The sequence below is a fragment of the Microtus ochrogaster genome, chromosome 16 (genome assembly GCF_000317375.1).
Source record: "Microtus ochrogaster isolate Prairie Vole_2 chromosome 16, MicOch1.0, whole genome shotgun sequence".
Lineage (NCBI taxonomy): Eukaryota > Metazoa > Chordata > Mammalia > Rodentia > Cricetidae > Microtus > Microtus ochrogaster.
Genome location: NC_022018.1, coordinates 36,837,808 through 36,853,948, shown reverse-complemented (window position 1 = coordinate 36,853,948; position 16,141 = coordinate 36,837,808).

The following is a 16,141-nucleotide window of genomic DNA, read 5'->3' as shown; positions in this document are numbered from 1 at the left end:
TATATATATTGGTTTTTCGAGACAGGGTTTCTCTTTAGCTTTGGAGCCTGTCCTGGAACTCCTTTGGTAGAAGCTGGCCTCGAACTCACAGAGATCCGCCTGTCTCTGCCTCCCAAGTGCTGGGATTACAGGCGTGCGCCACCACCGCCCAGCTCATTTGTATATTTTAATAAATAAAACTTGCCTGAAGGTCACAAAAACTAAACAGCCAGCCACTGGCTCTTAACTCTATCTCAGTCTGAAATGGCGATCCTGCCTCCAGGAATCTCAGAATGAGGCTGTGTCTGGGAGCTGTCTCTTCCCATCTTATAGTCCTCTCTAGTGCTGGGATTAAAGGCATGTACTGCCTAGTTTCTATGGCAAACTAGAGTGGCTATTGGGATTAAAGATGTGTATTACCATTGCCAGGTCTGTAGACTGACCAGTGGTACGGTTTTACTCTCTGATCTTCAGGCAAGCTTTATTTATTAAAATACAAATGAACTATCACTACAGAAAGGAGTCCCACAGAGAATGTAATGGCACTTGCTAACAAGTAATGCTGGTCAATAAGTACCAGAGCCCGGGATGAGACTCCTAGGGAGGGGTGAAAAGAGAAGGCTGATGTTAGTCATCAGATTCTAAACTGACTTTGGCAGAGCCTACCAAAAAGGCTGAGTGTGGAAATGCAGGGAGCGCTCATTCCAATGGTGTCCTAAACATGAGTTCATGTCTGTCTTTAGCAGCAGAAGCTCCAATCACACTGCCCTACCATACAGTCCAAACTCCTGGGACAACAGGAAGCAGATGACAAAACACTTGTCCCACAGTCAATGAGGTAGCCTGCTGTGACATCCCTAGATCTCCAGGAAAGGTCAAACAAAGCTTAAGAAGCCCATGGAGTTGAACATCTGACCTTGGAAGTCACAGGGAACTTGTCTCTTTGAAAGTGAGGGAAGTTTGGTTGTTTTGGAAATCTGGTCAAGTCCAGGATGTGAGTGTGTTTTCTTTCTTTTGTGCTTGTGAAGCAAGCAAGGCGGGAAGGATGGGTCTGAAGGAGGGAGGAAGAGCCATTGCTATTCTGGTGCCCGACAACAAACAACATAGAGACGCAACAGGGTCTTTCCTCAAACCGCTCAGGAGAGTTGAGGGTGGCCGAGGCCTTGGGATGTAGCGTGGTGCAGACAAGGAGTGGTGACTGTTTTTCCTCTTATCGCTCTCTAGGGAATAGGGGTAACAGAGGGGGATGGAGAAGCTAGATGAAGGCACCAGTGTAATCAGGAAGGGGTTCCTGCACACGGGAAAGAACGTTCATGATCAAGTTGTGCCAGCCTGCAAAAGACAGAAGTGACAATGTATTGCAATGACACATGAGACTGTCAAAATGGTAACCAAAGGCTTAACAAGGTGAGTTAACCCACACACACCTTCTGAGAGGAAATGGAACAAGTTGGAAGGGAATTTGAATGTGCTGAATGTAGTGTAGAAGGTATTCTTACCTTACAAGGTGCTCCTGACTGCCAGGCCCACCAGAGACCTGGTAGTTATAGATCTAAGAGCACCCGGTTCCATTGACCAATGAAAAGCCGAGAACAGGAGCCCCTAGCACTGTTTTGTTTGACTTCTTCAATGTTCCCTCAGTTCTCTACAGATGACATGGTGACAAGGAAAAGACAGTTAATGATTACAGAAAGAGTTCCATTTCCCCAAGACCGGGAGCACCTATGGGAGGATACACGCTTGCAGCTCAAAAGGGAAAGACATGTGCACTTTGAATTCACTCATGGAGATCAAAGACATTATTACATCCCATTATGATTAAGAGGAGAGCACACTGACTGCAAGATTCTGATGGGAGTCTATAATTGGCGAGGCTTCCCAGGGAATCCCCTGACAGCAACTGGCAGAAGACCGTGAGCTAAACAGAAAGTGGGACAGAGCCCCAGGGGGGCAGCATGGAACCCCTGCCTCGGATGCAGGAACCACAGGACATATCATGTGTTCACAGACCGATGGTCTAATTAATGAGGAAAGTGGTAATACAAGCAGGTAGAAATGCCAGCGAAACAGCACCCAGCTATCCTAAGTCTTCAGTATGTACCTTGTATATTCAGAATCAAAGCAAAGGATGTTCTTAGAGCAGTGGTTCTCAACCTTCCTCATGCTGCATCCCTTTAGTACAGTTCCTCATGTTGTGGTGACCCCCAGTCATAAAATTATGTCATTGCTATTTCCTAAGAGTCATCTTGCTACTGTTATGAATCATAATGTAAATACCTGATGTATAGGATATCTGATATCATGACCCCTGTGAAAAAGTCATTCAACCACCCAATGGGTTGCAACCCTCCAGTTCAGAACCATTGTCCTAGTGTCGTGGGTTATCGAAATGGCAGATACTTGCTTCTAGAAGTATTCTCCTGAAAAATGCCCTCCTACCCAGCAGCAGCAGATAGTGAGCAATGTCATTAGCAGAGGGCATCTAGTGCCTGTGCCTATATCCTGAGGGTTCTGGTCAAGGATGCTCTTTGGAGTGTACCTATCAGCAGCTGATCCAGGCACTGGGTAGGAGAATAGAAGACACTTCTCTCTGGCTAAGATAGCCACTATCTTGCTTCCCTACCCAGATGGAGCTTGGATACTGTGTGTCCCGAAGCACTGTAAGGGCTCTGGAGAGGTCAGCTTTAACCATTGTCCTTCAGGTATTGCTGATCTGTGGACCTAGGAAACAGCTGAAGATAGTGAATCTGCTTTAAATCGGTTTCAGTTTTTTCCTTGGGTTTTAGCATGGGAAAGTCAGCCAACTCCAGAGACAGAAAAGTCAAATGGATCATCTCTAAAACAACAAATTAAAATTCCTAGAATTGCTCATAAATTATCTTATCTGAGGTTTTGATCATGACAACTCTTTCTAGCCCTACTTTAAAAAAAATTTGTTTATATATGTGTGTGTGTCACAGGGATACTTTCAAGTACTTGCACGCACATGCCCCTAGAAGCCAGGTGATGACATCAGACCCCATAAAGCTGGAGTCACTGGTCATTGTGAGCTACCTGCCATAGATACTGGGAACTCAACTGCAGTCCTCTGTAAGAGCACCAAGTTCTCTCAAGTGATGAGCCATCTCTCCAGCCTCACTATCTCAGTGAACCCATTAGAAACAGTTACTCAGAACCTATAACACACTGCCCTCAATAAAACAAAGCTCCATACAATGATTAGGCTTCAGACTCTTAGTCAGTGTTCTATCACTGTGAAGAGACACCATGACCACCGCAACTCGTACGAAGGGAAACCTTTAACTGGGGCTAGCTACATGTAGGCAGACATGGTGATGAAGAAGTAGCTGAGAGTTCTAAATCCAGACCCACAGACATCAGGAAGATAGAGTCACTGGGCCTGGCTTGAATTTTTGAAACCTCATAACTTACCCCGAGTGACACACTTCCAACAAGGCCACACGTACTTCAACAAGGTCATACCTTCTAATCCTTCTCAAGTAGTAATGCTTCCTGATGACTAAGCATTCACATAGATGAGCTTAAGGGGGGGGGCATTCTTATTCAAACCCCCACAGACTCAGTCATTGAATCTTGCCTGATGCACCAGATAACCAATGTTGAGTGTGGTAGCATTGTTTATCCCAAGCAGGATCTAGTACAAAATGGGTGCTTGTCAGCCCTTTTCTCTTCCCCATTCCATCACATTCTTCTTGACTTCAAGCTTATTGACTTTGACTGTGTGACAGGTACTTTGGTTGAGTCTCCTAGTTTTTTTAATCTTGCAATATTCTTCCATTTCCATAGTTGAGGCTCTCATTTTTTTTCTTACTTATAAGGACTAAAGCGAGGCTCTCCTTCCTTAAGTAGAAATGAGGATGTTACCTAGTTCCTTTGAACTTGGTGACCTAGAGACTTTGCCCTCCCATGGAAGAGGGACTTGACGCACATTCTCTCCATGAAGCCCAACTTCAGAGGCTAGGAAAGCCAGCACCTGAAAAAAGTGAAGGAGAAATGGCTGTAAGTGAGATGTGGAAAATTTGGACTGGTACCCAACCGGGGGCTCTCCCTCAGTGTAACACTATGACTATCTGCTATCTTGTCACTGACTGGCTTTTCTGCTGTAAAATAAATCCAAATTATTGCATACTAACTTGGAATTATTTTGAGGAAAATATACTATTTTTTTATTTTGGGAATTACAAGCAAATCTTCAAGGCCTTCAAAAATTATATTTTTGCCCCCATTAAATGCATGAAAATACCGACAGGAGACTCAGCTCTAAACATCTACCAAGTCTGTGGTCCCTGGAGCTGTTTCGTGACAACATCAGGCAGGTATCAATCCTTTCCTTACTTCTCTTCCTTTCTATAGCCCTTTAACAAAACCAAAACCAAAGCCTAGAGCCTGGCCAGCAGGACAGACAGCTAAAAAAGAAATAAGACATTAACCCCTGCCATCATAGGACACTGGCAACGGCCTGGGTCGGGGTTACCAGGGAGTTCTGGGACTGTCTGCAGAGAGCACTGTTGTCCTGGTTAGTCTTGCTTTTATGTTTTAAAGTCTTAGTGGGATTTTCTGATACCAATGACCAGCAAACCAGGGAGATGGCCCTACTTTTCATTGGGAAGCAGGAGAGGGCTACTTTTAATCCTCATTGAGCTAGCTTCAAATGAAGGGTGAAGAAGGGGGAAAGGCTACCTTTTTATGGCTGTATATCTAAGCTTTATTTTCAGTGACCAATTGCACAGCTAGCAAAATCCTTTGGTTGTCTTGTAGCTTCACAGATAATTACTTCACGCAGGAGATGGGATCCATCTGAAACAGCCCGTTCAAGCTCACATTTGTTCCTGGGCAGTGGGCCAGTCCTATCTCTGACTACCTTTCTCTCTGGGTTGAGTTCCCCTTAGTTGAGGCAGATGGGGTCCACTCCTTCCCATCTATAAAGGAGCATCTTGTCATATAGTTAAATCTGACCTTTTCTTTATATACTTAAAACCGAGCTCTTTGCTCTACTGGACTTCAACTGCCCTGCTCTACATGGGTGGAGGGAAATCACAGATGCTGCCATTCTGTGTGTCAAAGGAGGTTTGTTTATCTTACTTGCAGAGTCAACAGACTTGTGACTTCCTGCCAAGGGCTGCATTCTATAACAAGAAAGTCAGGCTGATAAAAAGCAATTGTTCTGGAAAATATGCGAGCAATGCACCTGTACCTCCTCTTCCCTATCAAGAGGCCACCTGGCGTTCAGTGGCAGGGAGGTTTGGGGTGCAGGTGGTTGTGTTGCTCAGAACCCAGGCATGGGAACTGTAGAGTGGACACAGACACATTGTGCAGCCTAGAGAAGTGTCACAGGCTGACCTAGGACGCAAGCAAGACCCAAGAATGGCAGAGTCACCAGGGAGGGCCCCCAACTGCAGTTCCAAGCAAGGCAACGTTCCAGATCACTTGTCTCCTGAGAACACAGCATCTTGCTCAGAGCAACAGACCACTCTGCTTTCAGAGGATTCCAAGTCAGCCAAGGAAACACCTGGAGCTGCTAAGGCTGGAGCTCTGTTCTCATCCCTGCAGAGCCTGGCTTGTCCCTTGGGGACCATTCTGGAATCAGTTGCTGTTCCTTCCCAGGAGGATATCAATGGAGGGAGGGAACTTGTTGCTTTATCCATGCCATTCTCTATGTCTGCTGCTTGGTAAGACTTCACAGGACCTAATGAGGCCACTAAGATTCTAGTCAAGTGATACTAGATAGTTCTGTATGACATTAGGGATGGGAGTCACGGTGCTCAGAGGAGAGCATGCTCAGCTTTTATTTGTTCAGCAAGCCGGTTAGTGTTGCCTGGCAGTGATGGCACACACCTTTAATCCCAGCACTAGGGAGGCAGAGGCAGGTGGATCTCTGAGTTCAAGGACAGCCTGATCTACAGAGTGAGTTTCAGGATGGCTAGGGTTACACAGAGAAACTGTTTCGAAAAACAAGGAGAAAAGCAGGAGGGGGTGGGATTTGAGTTTCAGGCTTCTTTTTGTCCCCACACAAGGTGCCTACCATGACTCCCTACTGGAACCCATAGGACATGTCTGCAGATAGTTATACAAAGAAAGGAAGTGACAGGGTCTGACCAGAGTCTGTCTGAGTGACATCCCTTTCCCCCATTGCACACACAGAGAGTCAGAGAAAGTGGTGGGGGGGAGGGCGTTCACAGCTAGGACCATTTGTTCCAGGGTGGAGTACGAAGATGCCACAGAGATAAATGCTGCCCATAAGAGACCAAATACCAACGATCCACAGGAAAAGAACTGGTCGGAGTGTGATGGCATCCCCTAGCCTGAGGACTGGTCTGAGGACAAGACAGAAACCAAACCAAAGGCTCACCTGCTGAGGTACATGTGTTCTCACACGGGAACAAGGCAAAACTCCACCAATTCAAAATCACCATGGCTATGTATTCATTTATGCTTAAGCACACATGGGTGATCCCTTTATGGCGGTTCTCTAGTTGTTCCTATCCTAGATGCCTGTGTTATTGCCATACCTAAGGTCCCACAGTCTTCCTTTATGCTGTCTATCCAACATTTTGGGGGCCTTCCTCTTTGCCTTATTCCATCACTCCTCCAAGCAGGGCTATCTTCGGGTATCTGCTGTCATTCCTTCTCCTGGTAGCTGCCTCCTCGATGGTGAGACTGGAAATGACTAGCAGGGTCCTCCAGAAACCTGGGAAATTCAGTATGTGGGTGGAAAGAGGTCCAGCTGGTCGGCTAAAGGTTACCACCTGAAGAGGAAGAGATCTGGTCAGTCATCCTCATCAATTCATACCATGAAGCCCCCTAAACCCCAATATGGTTTATGTATACTCAACACATATTTCATATTATTTCAAACAACAAAGCTTTTAGGAAAAAAAAAGCCTTTGTAGTCATGTACTAGCCTCTTTTCTGACAGTGTTGACCCAGGTCTGGGATTATAGAGGGGTTTAGACATATTTAAACCTATCAATTTAAGGAAACCTCAACATCTTGCCCAAGCTCTGTCTCCTATTGCTTCCAATCAAGATACTGATCCTTGGCAGAGTCACAGCCTGAGGTCAACCCCTTCTTAGAATCTGAGGATGCAACTCTCAGGTCCGGCCCAATCACCTTCTAAGAAGCTGGAGGAAATCATCACCATTTTACTATGATGACCAACTCTGAAGGCCAAAAGTCACATAAAAACAATGACTCAACCACAATGCCAGGGTCCTGGCAACACAGCTGAAAGAGTCATGAAGAACTATGAATCATAATCTGCCCGTGGTCACAGCATTCAAGCAGCAGGAATCCCTGTGGATACCCATGTCCATGCCAGCATCATCCACAGTGGCTAACAGGTGGACACAATTGGTGTCCATCTACAGATAAATGGATATGCAAAATGTGTTGTATGTATGTCTAACACGAATGCACCTTGAAGATATTATTGGAGAAATAAGTCAATTACAGAAGGACAAATACTGTGTGGTTCTGTTTACAAAAGGTATCCACAGTGACAAACTCATAGAGAAGGAAGTAGAAGGTGATGGTGGGGGGCTGAGAAAGGGAATCAGGGGAGAGTTGATGTTTAAGGGAAGCAGTGTTTGCATTTGGGAAGAAGCAAGGTTCTGGAGGTGGATGATGGTGACGATCGCTCAACAAGGTAAGCGTGCTTCATGCTAGTGAATTCCACACTTGAAATGGTCAAGATGGAGACTCACAATGCAAGCAGGGACAATGTTTTTAAAGAGCAAGATGTTCTTCGATGATTACGTCATTGGCTCCTAGCTGTGGTGTCTACTAAGCAGCTGCTATCAGGAGGGGAAAGACAAGCCTGAAGTTAGTCTTCATTACAATTTAGAATTCGAATGCTCGAAAATGACCCCTTGTTGGTACCTACAGGTGGGGAGATAGTGGAGCCTTTAGGAGTTGGACCCTGGCGCATAAAGGGTAAGTTGAGGGATGATGCCCTTGAAATGGGCTTTGGCATCCAACTAAATTCTCTTTCTCTGTGCCTTCCTGGGTCCCTTGGGACAGAGGAGAGACTCCCTTACCACATGACCCTGTCAGAGAATTCTGCCTCGCCAAAGGTCCAAAGGTAACAAGACCAACTGACCACAGGCTGAAACCTCAAGCCACCACCCAAATACCCTTTCCTCTTTTTAAATTTTTCCCAGGCACTTGCCATCACATTGGAAAGCAGATCTGAAACAGTGCCAATGGCTTTGTTATCTTGGACTATTTCAGTTAGATTATTTTATTCCTAGAAGCTGCAATGCATTTGATGATGCGTTCAGCTGTGGCGAATACTTAGCAGGTGAAGGAAATGCTTATAGACTCTTAAAGCACTGTTTTTTGTTTGTCTTTGGTAAAAGGTTTGTCACAGTGGTCTGTACCCCATTTTATGGATCGTCTGCACATGGTCAGTAGTGATACTGTTCTTTCAAGTGCCTGTCTTATCTTTGGTGGGAGCAGCACTGAAATTGTGTGGTCTAGACAGGGAGTAGGTCGCAACATAGCCTGGGGAACCCCCATTTTTACCATCATTTCCTGACTACTGCTATGTGTCAGCCCCCCCCCCCGCTACTGTCCATCTCAGTCTGTCCACCGAAAGGAAGGTATTTAAAAGCGTCACCCACCCTCTATCCCAGGGACTAATATGCAGTCTTTTGGGGGGATGCTCCTGATTTGAGAAGAGGAAAAAGTTCTGTTGTTCAACAATATGGCCATACACGACTGAAGCAACCACTTAACACTGGTTGTGGGGTTAACAAAAGCACAGGCTTTAAAAAAGGGGGCCAAAAGAAGAAAGTGACCCCATAATGCCTTGAAAAGCAGAGGCAGAAGACTAGGCATGAAACCGAGGTCAGTGGGAGTGACTGTTTCGATAGTGGGTGAAAGGAATGCCTTTACCAGGTCTCCCACACCCAGGGGTGCACCTGCCTGCACAAACGTAGCAGGACCTGGGGTGGCAGCGAGGGTGGTTCCTGACAACCTGACAACGACACCAGCAGCTTCTCCATGGGAAAGAGAGTCCCCTACCCCATCACTGTTTGAAAGTGCAGACTGAAGTGACACCTGTATGCAAAATACTTTCCCCTATACATCCATCCCTACATGCATGCCTACAATAAAATGTAGTTAACAATAATTAATAAGGCAGTAGAGAATTATAACACTATAGTTTTGCCTTCTTCATGATTTCATGGAGAGATTATTTGCCCTTACTTTGGGCCTTAACTTCCTAATCTACAACATTTTTCATTCCTTATTAAGTAAAGAATTCCCTTTTTTAGAGTCTCGTTGGCATGTTTTGACTCGCAGCATCATTACCTTTGCCCTTGGGCCCATTCTGAATGGTAGTCTAAACGTTAAGCCCTGTGGTGCAATGACAACCTGATCACCACAATGGCCACTGAGTAATTACGGGTGAGCGGTATACACAGTGTGGACCCTCTGGACATGAGTTGAGTCACATCCTGGGCAAGGCAGTGTACTGGCAACATGGCAGGGATGTCATCACCCTGCTTAGGCGCTACACTGTTTAGAACACGAATTGTTAATTCCAGGGCTTTTCCATTGGCTGCTTCAGACGATGATTGACCAAGAGCAGTGAGACTGCAGAAAGAGAGCCTGCCAAGCAGAAGGTCTGTTCTTCATGGCAGAGGATGAAGACTATTGGGTTGGGCAAGAGACTTGCCAGACAACTCCACAGCAACTAAATCAAAGATATAGGGGTGAATAAGTACACCCTAAGTGGATTTCTCAGTGCCTGGAGCCTACCTATGCCCAAGGGCTTTGGGTCAATTCTTCCTTTGACAACAAAGAAGAGCCGCTGTAGAGAGATGGGAGAGAGAAAGTGTTTCATCCCTTCCTATCACTTCTGTGGGAAAGCCAATCCAACTTCTGTGGAAGTGGCCCCAGACACATCCGTTCCAAGGGAATTCTAAATGTCTTCTTTCTTACTTCATTTATCTTCTTTTTCACCATTCCCTCTCCATCAGTTCCAGCATTACCACGTCAGCTTTGAGAAGAGGGATATTTTAACTTGAGAACATGGAGGCGGTGACCCTTGCCCTGGGCCTGCATCCTCAGGCTAGTCCCACGTCACAGCGAGGAGGGTAGCTGGGTTGTGGCCACACAGAAGACAAAGTCCATGACTTTCAGCTTAACCTCATGGTGAGGCAATCCTCAGGAATCCAGAACCCCTTGCTGCCGAGGTTTAAAGAATAGCAGTAGCATTTGACGTGTGGGTGGCAATGAATCAGGGCAGACAGCAATTTCCTTACGGAATCTTTTCTCTTCCTTTGTTCATTGTCCCCACCCTTTGGCATGGCTCCTCTGGGGATTTTTTTTTTCTTCCTGGAGGTAGAGTTATGTGCTCATGCATGTAGCTGGTGATAAACCAGCAGCTTGACTCCATGAGACATCCTTTCTCCTTTCATGGATGACAGAAGTCTACAAATTTAAGGACCTAAGAACTACACCAGCTCAGACATTTCCTGGGAGTTGAACCCATGCTACTTAACATTTGGCTAGAAAGATGCAATGATGCCCACTTTGCCTGATTAGAACATCTACAGAAAACTGTACAAAGGTTGAGTTTTCTGGGAAGGGATGGGAACTGTTAATGGTTGTGGCAAAGATTTGAACAGCAACATCAAATCACACACACACGGGGGGGGGTATGTTATTTATGTTTCCTAAGACCATTTGATTAAATATGATTAGGGAGATTTTTGTGTTTCAAAATCAAGAGTAAAAAGTACTTAAGTAAATCACATTGGACCAGAAACACTTTAAACTAGAGAACTGGGGTTCCTTAATGCCTGCTGCTGCTCTCTGGTCCTGTTGATGGTCCTCCCTGTTGTGGCCACGAACCCACGTCACTTATTTCAGAATAGCACCAAATGTTGGCTTCTGTCCCCACAGCCTGATGTCTATATTTTTACACACAGAAGGAGATCAAATACTCCCTCTGAATTTAGGTGATTCTGTAGTCAATGCTCAACTCTGACTTCTCATTAACTGCTGGGAACCACACTCCATAAGCAGTTCAAAGAAACAGCACAGGAACGAAAACATAAACCGAAGAGCGGGACATACCTACTTAGCCACGAGGCTCTGGCTCTTGACTCTTTATTTAAGAGCCATTGTATGGACCTGGAGCAGGCTCTGGCACAAGCCTATGACTCTCCCTGTCCCTTTTTCCTCCCTCTGTGGTGAGGAGGCTGAGGGCAGGGCTGCACATTCACTTCACAAGCTGTGACAAGTGAGATTTGCATGCAGTTGGTTTCATATAGAGTTTGCTGATGAGCTCATTAATACGCTCACTGTACATCCATGCTTGCAATAAGCCAGGTAACATACTGGATCTGCTCCATGGGTGGACACAGGCTTACTACTGTCTGTCATGAGGAAACCGAGTTTGTGCCGGGTTTTTGCCCAGGGCCACAGAGCTAGAGTAAGTACTACAGCCCACCCTACACGGGTTTTTGTTGTTTCTGATATGTCCTTTATGCCATGAAGATTGCAAAAGTCTTTGAAGTTGATTCTAAAACCCTGGGGAGGAGCGATGGGTGCCGAGGTGAAGAGCATCAAGCAGAACCTGGGCAGTGAGTGCCATCTACCTTCTCTGTGTCATCAAGACTTTAGGGCATGGTCTGTCTCCGTGGCCTTTGAACCGTGTTGGACTCAGTGGTTCTACTAAAGCTCCCTTTTAGCAGCCTTGTCAGCACACAGCCATGTCCCTAGCCTGACTCAAATGTCATGGTATAGGTTGTTTAAATACAAATTGGAGTTTTTTTTTTTCTATGTGACCTGGAAACAAATTTTGATAACTCTGGAGTTGAAGTGTTTCCTTTCTGATATTTATAAACAGTCATTTTTCATAATTTTCTACTTTTACTTTCTAATGTTGTCTTAAAATTAGAACTAGATCGCTAGTGAAGTTGAAGACTGAGCATATGAACTAGGGAACCTAAAGATGAGTGTGAACGACAGTTGGACCTGAAGACAGTGACTCACACTGCACAGAAGGTGGGGTTTCCCTTCGGTCAAGACTCCAAACTGATGAGACAGAAAAGGACAGGACCACTCTCCTCTTTGATGAGGGTTCACCCTGAGCCATTGATACTGATGAGTTTTTTTAAAAAAATAGTCTTTTGAGTTCTGATTAAATAAAACATATGAAATTATCAGGTCAAAGCAAGAGCACATATAAAACAATTATACAACTTTTGTTTTTAAATATATGGAACATTTAATTTCTGTTAGTGATGCAAGAAGAACTTATATTTACAAAGAAATTCAAAGTGACATCCAACAGATAAAATTGGTTGTAAGATAAATATTTAATAAAAACACAATTACGGTCCATTAGTGAGTTACTTGAAATCATGTATTGAAGAGTATTTAATGATAAAAAATAAAAATTACACTTAAAGGAAATATACTTTATTAGCATAGTTCAGCTGTACTTAGAGCTTTTTGATATAATATTTTTATTAAGTTTTTGATAATTTCATATGCTGTATTTTGGTCATATCCGCTTCTCCCCAAACTCCCCCAGATTCACCCCTCCCTCTCTCAGTTTCACCTCCCCCGTTCCCCTAACTTAGTCCCTTTTCCCCCTTTGGACATGTGACTTTTTTATTTTTATCTTCCTCTTTTAAAGATACATTTTTATTGAAAATTATTTGCTTCATACAGTATATTTTCAACAGTGCTTCTTATCCCTCATCCCCTCTCAAATCCCCCTACCTTCCCACTCACCCAACTCCTTTTCTTTCTCTTTAGAAAACAAATAGTCAAATATAAAGACAAACAAATCAGAATAAAACAAAGCAAACAGACAAAGAGGGAAAAACACCAAACCAAAACAAACAAACAGAAAATAAAAGCAGAGAAAAAGTGAGAGAGAAACACACACACACTTCATAAAAATATAAAATTAGAAACCATAATAGAAAAGCAAAAAACAATTAAGGTAAAAATAGTCAAAGAATTAGGAGACAAAATAAATCACCAAAAATACCTCTGAATTTGTGTTGGCCATATGCTGTTGGGTATGGGCCTCCCTCAAGTGTGTCTTGTATACCCATGAGACTCCATTGGAGAGAACTAATATTTCCATTGCGAGTCATTGTTAGTTGGTGTTAGCGTCCATCTGAGGGATGAGTGCTTGGGTCTGCTTCCCCTCTCACTGCTAGGACCCCATCTGGTTTGGACCTGTGCAGGACCTGTGGATGCTGCCATGGTCTCTGTGAGTCTGAAACTGAGTCAGCACTATTGTGCCTGGAAGACACTATTTTCTTGATGCTTTCCATTCCCACTGGCTCTCACTGTCTTTCTGCCTCCTCTTCACCTCCTCCTCCCATCCACACCTCCGATTTCATGTCCTCTTTTCTGTGGTGTTCCCATATTCCAGTATGAGGCGCTTCACTAGAGTATGGCTGACCTATTGGGGCCACATCATTAAAGAAAACTGATGGCTTCTCTCCTAGAAGCTCTCAGCTGTCCATGGCTCCTCATGAGCCCTTTCGAATAGGTCAAAGTCATTAAAAAATATGAAATTTAAAGCCAACTGGGGAACTCTGTTTAGACCTCCATTCAAAGTTAGGCAACCCACGTAACAACCACGTTACACTTGAAGAGCAGCCTGTCCCATCAGGCCACATCCAATTGCTTGTCACGGTGCCTCCGGCATTGTAGTATGTAGACGTGCATTCTCAAAGGAACCAGCAGTTCTGTCGCCTGCCGTGCTGTAAAGCAAAGGCCATCCTGTGCTGTTGTCTTCCTCTCACCCCTCACTGATGTTTCTTAGGCTTCCAGATCCCCAATCAATTCATTTTCTCCTCCTTTCCCACAAAGAACCCAGACGAGCCTGCACGACCTTGGATCTGACTACCGCACAGTCTCCTGATGGCTCTTACCTGGCTTACTTTTAATCCATTCTCCACACAGAGAGAGGGCATGATGATACTTTGAATGTGTATGTCTAATTCTCCTGGTGAAATCCCTCTAGGGGCCTAGTTTCCTGGTGTACCTGGAATCAAGCCTACATTTGAAAACCCTGGCGCGCTGTGAAGTCTGTTCACCTGTTGCCCAGCCCCATCCTGGTTCTTCGCCGCACCTGGAGATTTTTCTTACCTCCTTGCTGAAGACCCCATGACCTTGGCCTTGCTTCCCCCAGTACTTGTTAATTTGTGTGGCTTAATCAGCACTGACTCATTTGCCCGTCTGTCTCCTGCCCCTCCCCTGCACACTATAAACTGGCTAAGGGCAGGAAAGACTCCATTCTGTTTGTCTCTGTGTCCCCGGCACATACTTGGTGGAAAATGAGATTCCACAACAACCCGAGACAGAAATGTTTGCCTTTTTATTACAGGTGGCTCACCGTGACATTTCCCATCCCATCATGCTAAACCCTGTTTTATGTTTAACGTTCTGGGTTTGACCCAGTACAGTCTGTAATGCACTAGCACTCCAATCTGCCATTTCAAACATTATAATAATGAAAAGTCCAAGTCATTTGGACAAGAATATGTCTAATCTCCACAATTAGCTGAACAAGGGCACAGATTTGAGGAAAAAAAATTTTCAACTAAGTCTAGAAATAGTAAGGATTGAGACAATTAAAATTTGACATCTGTAGTCACACAATGAATGGATAAGGGGACTTTTTTTTTTTATTTTGTAAAGAGGAAAACGGGAGACAATTTAGATATGAGGTCACTTTTAGTATGGTTCCTACTCAGTGAAAAGCACTTACACAATGTGATTTCCAAGCTGATAATGGGAAAGGAACAGAGGCACATTTTTAGGTGTGGTGACTTCTAACGAGCCTGTACAAAACAGGTCCAGGTAGGATAACCTGCAGCAAGGGCCAGGACACGTTCCCTGACTGAAAAAAAAATTAACACATAACATGTGACATTTTCATGCCAGAAACCTGATAGTTTTGCTCACATCATATATTTTATTAACTTTGGAATGGAAAATTCCTACCATTTCTTTGCGTGTCCCTGAAAAGCTAGCCCATCTTCGGTCCTTGTGCTGTGGGAGGTGGGGCCTCCTGATAGAGAGTTACGACATCGGAGATGTGCCTTCCTGGGGGACTGAAGGGCCCTGGCCCTTTCATTCTGCTTTGCTTTCCTGCCATGAGGTGAACTGTTTTGCTCTGACATGTTCTCCTCGCATGAGATGTCACCACAGGCTCAAAGCGATAGAGCCACTGATCAGGTAGTGACAGCTCCCATATAGTCAGTCTCAGTAGACCTTCCATATAGTCTGATTATGTCTGATATTTGCTATAATTACAGAAAGCTGACTGCCATATGTGGTTGGTTCTTTTTACTCTTCTGGGGGCCTGCCACCCAGCTCCCAAATAAATACATGAAGACTGACTCTCACTTATGAATGCCTGGCCTTAGCTTGTCTGAATTCTAATAAGTTTTTCTAACTTAAATTAACCTGTTTCTCTTCTGTGTTTTGCCTTTGTGATTCTTACCTTTCTTTATTCTGTATACCTTTCTTCCCATCTTACTCTGTGCCTGGTTGTGTGACTGGGTGCCTGTCCCCTGGCATTCTCTTCTTCTCCTTTTCACTCCTCCCTCTTTTCTCTCCTTTTCTTACTCTCTTGGCCTGCCGGTCCCACCCATTTCTCTCTCCTGCCTAGATATTAATCATTCAGCTCTTTCTTAGGCGGTTTATTAGGTGTTTTAGACAGTAACATATCTTTACAGAGTCAAACAAATGCAACATAAAAGAATGCAACACACCTGCATCATTAAACAAATATTCCACAACATAAAAGAATGTAATATATCTTTAATTAATAATTCACAACATTTCCCCCTTTTGTCTAACTAAAAACGAAAGGTTTTAACATTAACATAGTAAAACTACATACAACACAACAATTATCTAATAATAATTACATTTACAATATTCAGTCCATTTGTATTTAGCAAAGTCAGAGAAAATGCTTCATTATCTATCTTAGTGATTCCAAAGTTTTATACCTAATTTCCTTTCTAGCATAACTAAGGAAAAGTTAGTGAGTTTTTAACTCCATCAAAAACACCAGAAAGATGTATGTTGCCTAATAATAGTGACATCTGGCTGCCTGGACAGTCACTGCTTCCATGGTCCTGGA